Below are 12,277 nucleotides of genomic sequence, written 5' to 3'. Positions count from 1 at the left end.
TGAAAATATTTCCTTTTCCAGCATAGGCCTCAAAGCGCTCCAAATATCCACTTGCGGATTCTACAGAAAGAGTGTTTCAGAATTGCTCTATCAAAACGAAGGTTCAACTCTGTGAGTGGAATGCACACATCACAAAGAAGTTTCTGAGAATGCTTCTGTCTAGTTTTCGTGTGAAGATCTTTTCTATTCCAGCACAGGCCTGAAAGAGCTCCAAATGTCTACTTGCACATTCTACAAAAAGAGTGTTTCAAAACTGCTCTATCAAAAGGAAGGTTAAACTCGCTGAGTTGAATGCACACATCACAAAAAAGTTTGTGAGAATGCTTCCTTCTAGTTTTTATGTGAAGTTGTTTCCTTTTCCAGCTTATGCTTCGAAGTGCTCCAAATATCCACTTGCAGATTCTACAAAAAGAGTGTTCCCAAACTGCTCTAACAAAAGGACGGTTCAACTCTCCGAGTTGAATGCACAAATCACAAGGAAGTTGCTGAGAATGCTTCTGTATAGTTTTTATGTGAAGATATTTCCTTTTCCAGCATAGGCTTCAAAGCGCTCCATATATCCACTTGCAGATTCTACAAAAAGAGTGTTTCAAAACTACTCTATCAAAAGAAATGTTTACATCTGTGAGTTGAAAGCACACATCACAAAGAAGTTTCTGAGAATGCTTCTGTGTAGTTTTTATGTGAAGATATTTCCTTTTCCAGCATATCGTCAAAGCACTAAAAATGTCCACTTGAAGATTCTACAAAAAGAGTGTTTCAAAACTGCCCTATCAAAACGAAGGTTCAACTCTGTGAGTTGAATGGACTCATAACAAATACGTTTCTGAGAATGCTTCTGTCTAGTTTTTATGTGAAGTTATTTCCTTTTCCAGCATAGGCCTCAAAGCCCTCCAAATGTCCACTTGAATATTCTACAAAAATATTGTTTCAAAACCGCTCTAAGAAAAGGAAGATCCAACTCTGTGAGTTGAATGCACACATCACAAAGAAGCTTCTGAGCATGCTTCTGTCTAATTTTTATGTGAAGTTATATCCTTTTCCAGTAAAGGCCTCAAAGCACTCCAAATGTACACTTGAATGCACTCATCACAAAGAAGTTTCTGAGAATGATTCTCTCTACTTTTTATGTGAAGTTATTAGCTTTTCCAGCATAAGCCTCAACGCGTTCCAAATATCCACTTGTAGCTTCCACAAAAAGACAGTTTCAAAACTGCTCTACCAAAAGGAAGTTTCAACTCCGCGAGTTGAATGCAGACATCACAAAGATGTTTCTGAGAATACTTCTGTCCCGTTCTTATTTGAAGTTATACGATTTTCCAGCACAGGTCTCAATCACTCCAAATATTCACTTGCAGATTTTACAAAAACAGTGTTTCAAAACTGCTCTAGCAAAAGGGATGTTCAACTTTGTGAGTTTAGCGCACACATCACAGAGAAGTTTTTGAGAATGCCTCTTTCTAGTTTTTATGTGAATATATTTCCTTTTCCAGCATAGTCCTCAAAGCGCTCCAAAAATTCACTTGCAGATTCCACAAAAAGTGTGTTCCAAACCTGCTATATCAAAAGGAAGGTTCAACTCTGTGATTTGGAAGCACACATCACAAAGAAGTTTCTGATAATGTTTCTGTCTAGGTTTTATGTGAAGACATTTCCTTATATAGCATTGTCCTCAAAGCACTCCAAATATCCACCTGCAGATTCTACAAAAAGAGTGTTTCAAAACTGCTCTATCAAAAGGCAGGTTCAACACTGTGAGTTTAATGCACACATCACAAAAAAGTTTCTGAGAATGCTTCTGTCTCATTTTTATGCGAAGATATTTTCTTTTCTAGCATAGGCCTCAAAGCGCTCCAAATATCCACATGCAGATTCTACAATAAGAGTGTTTCAAAACTGTTCTATCAAAAGGAAGGTTCAACTCCGTGTTTTGAATGCATGCATCACAAAGACGTTTCTGAGAATACTTCTGTCTAGTTTTTGTGTGAAGATATTTCCTTTTCCAGCACAGGCCTGAAAGAGCTCCAAATGTCTACTTGCACACACTACAAAAGGAGTGTTTCAAAACTGCTCTATCAAAAGGAAGGTTCAACTCTGTGAATTGAATGCACACATCATAAAGAAGTTTCTGACAATGCTTCTGTTTTGTTTTTATGTGAAGATATTTCCTTTACCCTGCAGAGGCTTCAAAGCGATCCAAGTATTCACTTGCAGATTTTGCAAAAAGAGTGTTTCAAAACTGCTCTAAAAAAAGGAAGGTTCAACTCTCTGAGTTGAATACACACATCACAAGTTGGTTTCGGAGATTGCTTCTGTATAGTTTTTATGAGAAGACATTTACTTTTCCAGTATAGGCTTCAAAGCGCTCCAAGTATCCACTTGCAGATGATACAAAACGAGTGTTTCAAAACTGCACTATCAGAAGGAAGGTTCAACTCTGTGAGTTGAATGCACACATCACAAGGAAGTTTCCGAGAATGCTTCTCTATCGTTTTTATGTGAAGATATTTCCTTTACCATCATAGGCCTCAAATCATTCCAACTATTCACTTGCAGATCCTACAAAAAGAGTATGTCAAAACTCCTCTATCAAAAGGAAGGTTCAACTCTGTGAGTTCAATACACACATCACAAAGAGGTTTCTGAGAATGCTTCTTTCTACTTTTTGATTGAAGTTATTTCTTTTTTCAGCGTAGGCCTTAAAGCGCTCCAAATATCCACTTGCAGACTGTACAAAAAGACTGTTTCAGAACTGCTCCGCCAAAAGTAAGTTTAAAGTCTGTGTGTTGAACGCACACATTGCAAAGTAGTTTCTGAGAATGCTTCTGTCTTGTTTTTATGTGAAGATATTTCCTTTTCCAGCATAGGCCTCAAAGATATCCAAATGTCCACATGAAGATTCTTCAAAGAGAGGGTTTCAAAACTGCTCTATCAAAAGAAAGGTTCAACTCTGTGAGTTGAAAGCACACATCAAAAAGAAGTTTCTGGGAATGCATCTGTCTAGTTTTTATGTGAAGATATTTCCTTTTCCAGCATTGCGTCAAAGCGCTCTAAATCTCCAATGGAAGAGTCAATAAAAAGAGGGTTTCAAAACCGCTCTGCCAAAAGGAAGGTTCAACTCTGTGACTTGAATTCACTCGTAACAAATATGTTTCTGAGAATGCCTCTGTCTAGTTTTCATCTAAAAATATTTCCATTTCCCTCATAGGACTCAAAGCGCTCCAAATATCTAGTTGCATATACTACAAAAAGATTCTTTCAAAACCGCTCTATTCAAGGGAAGGTTCAACTCTGTGAGTTGAATGTAAACATCACAGAGAAGTTTGATAGAGTGCTTCCGCCTTGTTTTTACGTGAAAATATTTCCTTTTCCAGCATAGGCCTCAAAGCGCTCCAAATATCCACTTGCGGATTCTACAAAAAGAGTGTTTCAGAATTGTTCTATCAAAAGGAAGGTTCAACTCTGTGAGTGGAATGCACACATCACAAAGAAGTTTCTGAGAATGCTTCTGTCTAGTTTTCGTGTGAAGATCTTTTCTATTCCAGCACAGGCCTGAAAGAGCTCCAAATGTCTACTTGCACATTCTACAAAAAGAGTGTTTCAAAACTGCTCTATCAAAAGTAAGGTTAAACTCGCTGAGTTGAATGCACACATCACAAAAAAGTTTGTGAGAATGCTTCCTTCTAGTTTTTATGTGAAGTTGTTTCCTTTTCCAGCTAAGGCTTCAAAGTGCTCCAAATATCCACTTGCAGATTCTACAAAAAGAGTGTTCCCAAACTGCTCTAACAAAACGACGGTTCAACTCTCCGAGTTGAATGCACAAATCACAAGGAAGTTGCTGAGAATGCTTCTGTATAGTTTTTATGTGAAGATATTTCCTTTCCCAGCATAGGATTCAAAGCGCTCCATATATCCACTTGCAGATTCTACAAAAAGAGTGTTTCAAAACTACTCTATCAAAAGAAATGTTTACATCTGTGAGTTGAAAGCACACATCACAAAGAAGTTTCTGAGAATGTTTCTGTGTAGTTTTTATGTGAAGATATTTCCTTTTCCAGCATATCGTCAAAGCACTAAAAATGTCCACTTGAAGATTCTACAAAAAGAGTGTTTCAAAACTGCCCTATCAAAACGAAGGTTCAACTCTGTGAGTTGAATGGACTCATAACAAATACGTTTCTGAGAATGCTTCTGTCTAGTTTTTATGTGAAGTTATTTCCTTTTCCAGCATAGGCCTCAAAGCCCTCCAAATGTCCACTTGAATATTCTACAAAAATATTGTTTCAAAACCGCTCTAAGAAAAGGAAGATCCAACTCTGTGAGTTGAATGCACACATCACAAAGAAGTTTCTGAGCATGCTTCTGTCTAATTTTTATGTGAAGTTATTTCCTTTTCCAGCAAAGGCCTCAAAGCACTCCAAATGTACACTTGAATGCACTCATCACAAAGAAGTTTCTGAGAATGCTTCTCTCTACTTTTTATGTGAAGTTATTAGCTTTTCCAGCATAAGCCTCAAAGCGTTCCAAATATCCACTTGTAGCTTCCACAAAAAGACAGTTTCAAAACTGCTCTACCAAAAGGATGTTTCAACTCCGCGAATTGAATGCAGACATCACAAAGATGTTTCTGAGAATACTTCTGTCCCGTTCGTATTTGAAGTTATATGATTTTCCAGCAGAGGTCTCAATCACTCCAAATATTCACTTGCAGATTTTACAAACACAGTGTTTCCAAACTGCTCTAGCAAAAGGGATGTTCCACTTTGTGAGTTTAGCGCACACATCACAGAGAAGTTTTTGAGAATGCCTCTTTCTAGTTTTTATGTGAATATATTTCCTTTTCCAGCATAGTCCTCAAAGCGCTCCCAAAATTCACTTGCAGATTCCACAAAAAGTGTGTTCCAAACCTGCTATATCAAAAGGAAGGTTCAACTCTGTGATTTGGAAGCACACATCACAAAGAAGTTTCTGATAATGTTTCTGTCTAGGTTTTATGTGAAGACATTTCCTTATATAGCATTGTCCTCAAAGCACTCCAAATATCCACCTGCAGATTCTACAAAAAGAGTGTCTCAAAACTGCTCTGTCAAAAGGCAGGTTCAACACTGTGAGTTTAATGCACACATCACAAAAAAGTTTCTGAGAATGCTTCTGTCTCATTTTTATGCGAAGATATTTTCTTTTCTAGCATAGGCCTCAAAGCGCTCCAAATATCCACATGCAGATTCTACAATAAGAGTGTTTCAAAACTGTTCTATCAAAAGGAAGGTTCAACTCCGTGTTTTGAATGCATGCATCACAAGGACGTTTCTGAGAATACTTCTGTCTGGTTTTTGTGTGAAGATATTTCCTTTTCCAGCACAGGCCTGAAAGAGCTCCAAATGTCTACTTGCACACACTACAAAAGGAGTGTGTCAAAACTGCTCTATCAAAAGGAAGGTTCAACTCTGTGAATTGAATGCACACGTCATAAAGAAGTTTCTGACCATGCTTCTGTTTTGTTTTTATGTGAAGATATTTCCTTTACCCTGCAGAGGCTTCAAAGCGATCCAAGTATTCACTTGCAGATTTTGCAAAAAGAGTGTTTCAAAACTGCTCTAAAAAAAGGAAGGTTCAACTCTCTGAGTTGAATACACACATCACAAGGTGGTTTCGGAGATTGCTTCTGTATAGTTTTTATGAGAAGACATTTACTTTTCCAGTATAGGCTTCAAAGCGCTCCAAGTATCCACTTGCAGATGATACAAAACGAGTGTTTCAAAACTGCACTATCAGAAGGAAGGTTCAACTCTGTGAGTTGAATGCACACATCACAAGGAAGTTTCCGAGAATGCTTCTCTATCGTTTTTATGTGAAGATATTTCCTTTACCATCATAGGCCTCAAATCATTCCAACTATTCACTTGCAGATCCTACAAAAAGAGTATTTCAAAACTCCTCTATCAAAAGGAAGGTTCAACTCTGTGAGTTCAATACACACATCACAAAGAGGTTTCTGAGAATGCTTCTTTCTACTTTTTGATTGAAGTTATTTCTTTTTTCAGCGTAGGCCTTAAAGCGCTCCAAATATCCACTTGCAGACTGTACAAAGAGACTGTTTCAGAACTGCTCCGCCAAAAGTAAGTTTAAAGTCTGTGTGTTGAACGCACACATTGCAAAGTAGTTTCTGAGAATGCTTCTGTCTTGTTTTTATGTGAAGATATTTCCTTTTCCAGCATAGGCCTCAAAGATATCCAAATGTCCACATGAAGATTCTTCAAAGAGAGGGTTTCAAAACTGCTCTATCAAAAGAAAGGTTCAACTCTGTGAGTTGAAAGCACACATCAAAAAGAAGTTTCTGGGAATGCATCTCTCTAGTTTTTATGCGAAGATATTTCCTTTTCCAGCATTGCGTCAAAGCGCTCTAAATCTCCAATGGAAGAGTCAATAAAAAGAGGATTTCAAAACCGCTCTGCCAAAAGGAAGGTTCAACTCTGTGACGTGAATTCACTCGTAACAAATATGTTTCTGAGAATGCCTCTGTCTAGTTTTTATCTAAAAATATTTCCATTTCCCTCATAGGAATCAGAGCGCTCCAAATATCTAGTTGCATATACTAAAAAAAGATTCTTTCAAAACCGCTCTATTCAAGGGAAGGTTCAACTCTGTGAGTTGAATGTAAACATCACAAAGAAGTTTGATAGAGTGCTTCCGTCTTGTTTTTACGTGAAATTATTTCCTTTTCCAGCATACGCCTCAAAGCGCTCCAAATATCCACTTGCGGATTCTACAAAAAGAGTGTTTCAGAATTGCTCTATCAAAAGGAAGGTTCAACTCTGTGATTGGAATGCACACATCACAAAGAAGTTTCTGAGAATGCTTCTGTCTAGTTTTCGTGTGAAGATCTTTTCTATTCCAGCACAGGCCTGAAAGAGCTCCAAATGTCTACTTGCACATTCTACAAAAAGAGTGTTTCAAAACTGCTCTATCAAAAGGAAGGTTAAACTCGCTGAGTTGAATGCACACATCACAAAAAAGTTTGTGAGAATGCTTCCTTCTAGTTTTTATGTGAAGTTGTTTCCTTTTCCAGCTTAGGCTTCGAAGTGCTCCAAATATCCACTTGCAGATTCTACAAAAAGAGTGTTCCCAAACTGCTCTAACAAAAGGACGGTTCAACTCTCCGAGTTGAATGCACAAATCACAAGGAAGTTGCTGAGAATGCTTCTGTATAGTTTTTATGTGAAGATATTTCCTTTCCCAGCATAGGCTTCAAAGCGCTCCATATATCCACTTGCAGATTCTACAAAAAGAGTGTTTCAAAACTACTCTATCAAAAGAAATGTTTACATCTGTGAGTTGAAAGCACACATCACAAAGAAGTTTCTGAGAATGCTTCTGTGTAGTTTTTATGTGAAGATATTTCCTTTTCCAGCATATCGTCAAAGCACTAAAAATGTCCACTTGAAGATTCTACAAAAAGAGTGTTTCAAAACTGCCCTATCAAAACGAAGGTTCAACTCTGTGAGTTGAATGGACTCATAACAAATACGTTTCTGAGAATGCTTCTGTCTAGTTTTTATGTGAAGTTATTTCCTTTTCCAGCATAGGCCTCAAAGCCCTCCAAATGTCCACTTGAATATTGTACAAAAATCTTGTTTCAAAACCGCTCTAAGAAAAGGAAGATCCAACTCTGTGAGTTGAATGCACACATCACAAAGAAGTTTCTGAGCATGCTTCTGTCTAATTTTTATGTGAAGTTATTTCCTTTTCCAGCAAAGGCCTCAAAGCACTCCAAATGTACACTTGAAAGCACTCATCACAAAGAAGTTTCTGAGAATGCTTCTCTCTACTTTTTATGTGAAGTTATTAGCTTTTCCAGCCTAAGCCTCAAAGCGTTCCAAATATCCACTTGTAGCTTCCACAAAAAGACAGTTTCAAAACTGCTCTACCAAAAGGAAGTTTCAACTCCGCGAGTTGAATGCAGACATCACAAAGATGTTTCTGAGAATACTTCTGTCCCGTTCTTATTTGAAGTTATACGATTTTCCAGCAGAGGTCTCAATCACTCCAAATATTCACTTGCAGATTTTACAAAAACAGTGTTTCAAAACTGCTCTAGCAAAAGGGATGTTCAACTTTGTGAGTTTAGCGCACACATCACAGAGAAGTTTTTGAGAATGCCTCTTTCTAGTTTTTATGTGAATATATTTCCTTTTCCAGCATAGTCCTCAAAGCGCTCCCAAAATTCACTTGCAGATTCCACAAAAAGTGTGTTCCAAACCTGCTATATCAAAAGGAAGGTTCAACTCTGTGATTTGGAAGCACACATCACAAAGAAGTTTCTGATAATGTTTCTGTCTAGGTTTTATGTGAAGACATTTCCTTATATAGCATTGTCCTCAAAGCACTCCAAATATCCACCTGCAGATTCTACAAAAAGAGTGTTTCAAAACTGCTCTGTCAAAAGGCAGGTTCAACACTGTGAGTTTAATGCACACATCACAAAAAAGTTTCTGAGAATGCTTCTGTCTCATTTTTATGCGAAGATATTTTCTTTTCTAGCATAGGCCTCAAAGCGCTGCAAATATCCACATGCAGATTCTACAATAAGAGTGTTTCAAAACTGTTCTTTCAAAAGGAAGGTTCAACTCCGTGTTTTGAATGCATGCATCACAAAGACGTTTCTGAGAATACTTCTGTCTAGTTTTTGTGTGAAGATATTTCCTTTTCCAGCACAGGCCTGAAAGAGCTCCAAATGTCTACTTGCACACACTACAAAAGGAGTGTTTCAAAACTGCTCTATCAAAAGGAAGGTTCAACTCTGTGAATTGAATGCACACATCATAAAGAAGTTTCTGACAATGCTTCTGTTTTGTTTTTATGTGAAGATATTTCCTTTACCCTGCAGAGGCTTCAAAGCGATCCAAGTATTCACTTGCAGATTTTGCAAAAAGAGTGTTTCAAAACTGCTCTAAAAAAAGGAAGGTTCAACTCTCTGAGTTGAATACACACATCACAAGGTGGTTTCGGAGATTGCTTCTGTATAGTTTTTATGAGAAGACATTTACTTTTCCAGTATAGGCTTCAAAGCGCTCCAAGTATCCACTTGCAGATGATACAAAACGAGTGTTTCAAAACTGCACTGTCAGAAGGAAGGTTCAACTCCGTGAGTTGAATGCACACATCACAAGGAAGTTTCCGAGAATGCTTCTCTATCGTTTTTATGTGAAGATATTTCCTTTACCATCATAAGCCTCAAATCATTCCAACTATTCACTTGCAGATACTACAAAAAGAGTATTTCAAAACTCCTCTCTCAAAAGGAAGGTTCAACTCTGTGAGTTCAATACACACATCACAAAGAGGTTTCTGAGAATGCTTCTTTCTACTTTTTGATTGAAGTTATCTCTTTTTTCAGCGTAGGCCTTAAAGCGCTCCAAATATCCACTTGCAGACTGTACAAAAAGACTGTTTCAGAACTGCTCCGCCAAAAGTAAGTTTAAAGTCTGTGTGTTGAACGCACACATTGCAAAGTAGTTTCTGAGAATGCTTCTGTCTTGTTTTTATGTGAAGATATTTCCTTTTCCAGCATAGGCCTCAAAGATATCCAAATGTCCACATGAAGATTCTTCAAAGAGAGGGTTTCAAAACTGCTCTATCAAAAGAAAGGTTCAACTCTGTGAGTTGAAACCACACATCAAAAAGAAGTTTCTGGGAATGCATCTGTCTAGTTTTTATGTGAAGATATTTCCTTTTCCAGCATTGCGTCAAAGCGCTCTAAATCTCCAATGGAAGAGTCAATAAAAAGAGGGTTTCAAAACCGCCCTGCCAAAAGGAAGGTTCAACTCTGTGACTTGAATTCACTCGTAACAAATATGTTTCTGAGAATGCCTCTGTCTAGTTTTCATCTAAAAATATTTCCATTTCCCTCATAGGACTCAAAGCGCTCCAAATATCTAGTTGCATATACTACAAAAAGATTCTTTCAAAACCGCTCTATTCAAGGGAAGGTTCAACTCTGTGAGTTGAATGTAAACATCACAGAGAAGTTTGATAGAGTGCTTCCGCCTTGTTTTTACGTGAAAATATTTCCTTTTCCAGCATAGGCCTCAAAGCGCTCCAAATATCCACTTGCGGATTCTACAAAAAGAGTGTTTCAGAATTGCTCTATCAAAAGGAAGGTTCAACTCTGTGAGTGGAATGCACACATCACAAAGAAGTTTCTGAGAATGCTTCTGTCTAGTTTTCGTGTGAAGATCTTTTCTATTCCAGCACAGGCCTGAAAGAGCTCCAAATGTCTACTTGCACATTCTACAAAAAGAGTGTTTCAAAACTGCTCTATCAAAAGGAAGGTTAAACTCGCTGAGTTGGATGCACACATCACAAAAAAGTTTGTGAGAATGCTTCCTTCTAGTTTTTATGTGAAGTTGTTTCCTTTTCCAGCTTAGGCTTCGAAGTGCTCCAAATATCCACTTGCAGATTCTACAAAAAGAGTGTTCCCAAACTGCTCTAACAAAAGGACGGTTCAACTCTCAGAGTTGAATGCAAAATCACAAGGAAGTTGCTGAGAATGCTTCTGTATAGTTTTTATGTGAAGATATTTCCTTTCCCAGCATAGGCTTCAAAGCGCTCCATATATCCACTTGCAGATTCTACAAAAAGAGTGTTTCAAAACTACTCTATCAAAAGAAATGTTTACATCTGTGAGTTGAAAGCACACATCACAAAGAAGTTTCTGAGAATGCTTCTGTGTAGTTTTTATGTGAAGATATTTCCTTTTCCAGCATATCGTCAAAGCACTAAAAATGTCCACTTGAAGATTCTACAAAAAGAGTGTTTCAAAACTGCCCTATCAAAACGAAGGTTCAACTCTGTGAGTTGAATGGACTCATAACAAATACGTTTCTGAGAATGCTTCTGTCTAGTTTTTATGTGAAGTTATTTCCTTTTCCAGCATAGGCCTCAAAGCCCTCCAAATGTCCACTTGAATATTCTACAAAAATCTTGTTTCAAAACCGCTCTAAGAAAAGGAAGATCCAACTCTGTGAGTTGAATGCACACATCACAAAGAAGTTTCTGAGCATGCTTCTGTCTAATTTTTATGTGAAGTTATTTCCTTTTCCAGCAAAGGCCTCAAAGCACTCCAAATGTACACTTGAATGCACTCATCACAAAGAAGTTTCTGAGAATGCTTCTCTCTACTTTTTATGTGAAGTTATTAGCTTTTCCAGCATAAGGCTCAAACCGTTCCAAATATCCACTTGTAGCTTCCACAAAAAGACAGTTTCAAAACTGCTCTACCAAAAGGAAGTTTCAACTCCGCGAGTTGAATGCAGACATCACAAAGATGTTTCTGAGAATACTTCTGTCCCGTTCTTATTTGAAGTTATACGATTTTCCAGCAGAGGTCTCAATCACTCCAAATATTCACTTGCAGATTTTACAAAAACAGTGTTTCAAAACTGCTCTAGCAAAAGGGATGTTCAACTTTGTGAGTTTAGCGCACACATCACAGAGAAGTTTTTGAGAATGCCTCTTTCTAGTTTTTATGTGAATATATTTCCTTTTCCAGCATAGTCCTCAAAGCGCTCCCAAAATTCACTTGCAGATTCCACAAAAAGTGTGTTCCAAACCTGCTATATCAAAAGGAAGGTTCAACTCTGTGATTTGGAAGCACACATCACAAAGAAGTTTCTGATAATGTTTCTGTCTAGGTTTTATGTGAAGACATTTCCTTATATAGCATTGTCCTCAAAGCACTCCAAATATCCACCTGCAGATTCTACAAAAAGAGTGCTTCAAAACTGCTCTGTCAAAAGGCAGGTTCAACACTGTGAGTTTAATGCACACATCACAAAAAAGTTTCTGAGAATGCTTCTGTCTCATTTTTATGCGAAGATATTTTCTTTTCTAGCATAGGCCTCAAAGCGCTCCAAATATCCACATGCAGATTCTACAATAAGAGTGTTTCAAAACTGTTCTATCAAAAGGAAGGTTCAACTCCGTGTTTTGAATGCATGCATCACAAAGACGTTTCTGGGAATACTTCTGTCTAGTTTTTGTGTGAAGATATTTCCTTTTCCAGCACAGGCCTGAAAGAGCTCCAAATGTCTACTTGCACACACTACAAAAGGAGTGATTCAAAACTGCTCTATCAAAAGGAAGGTTCAACTCTGTGAATTGAATGCACACATCATAAAGAAGTTTCTGACAATGCTTCTGTTTTGTTTTTATGTGAAGATATTTCCTTTACCCTGCAGAGGCTTCAAAGCGATCCAAGTATTCACTTGCAGATTTT

This window comes from Pongo abelii, chromosome 20 (genome assembly GCF_028885655.2).
Source record: "Pongo abelii isolate AG06213 chromosome 20, NHGRI_mPonAbe1-v2.0_pri, whole genome shotgun sequence".
Lineage (NCBI taxonomy): Eukaryota > Metazoa > Chordata > Mammalia > Primates > Hominidae > Pongo > Pongo abelii.
The sequence above is the reverse complement of the archived record's forward strand: the minus strand, read 5'-3'. Positions refer to the sequence as shown.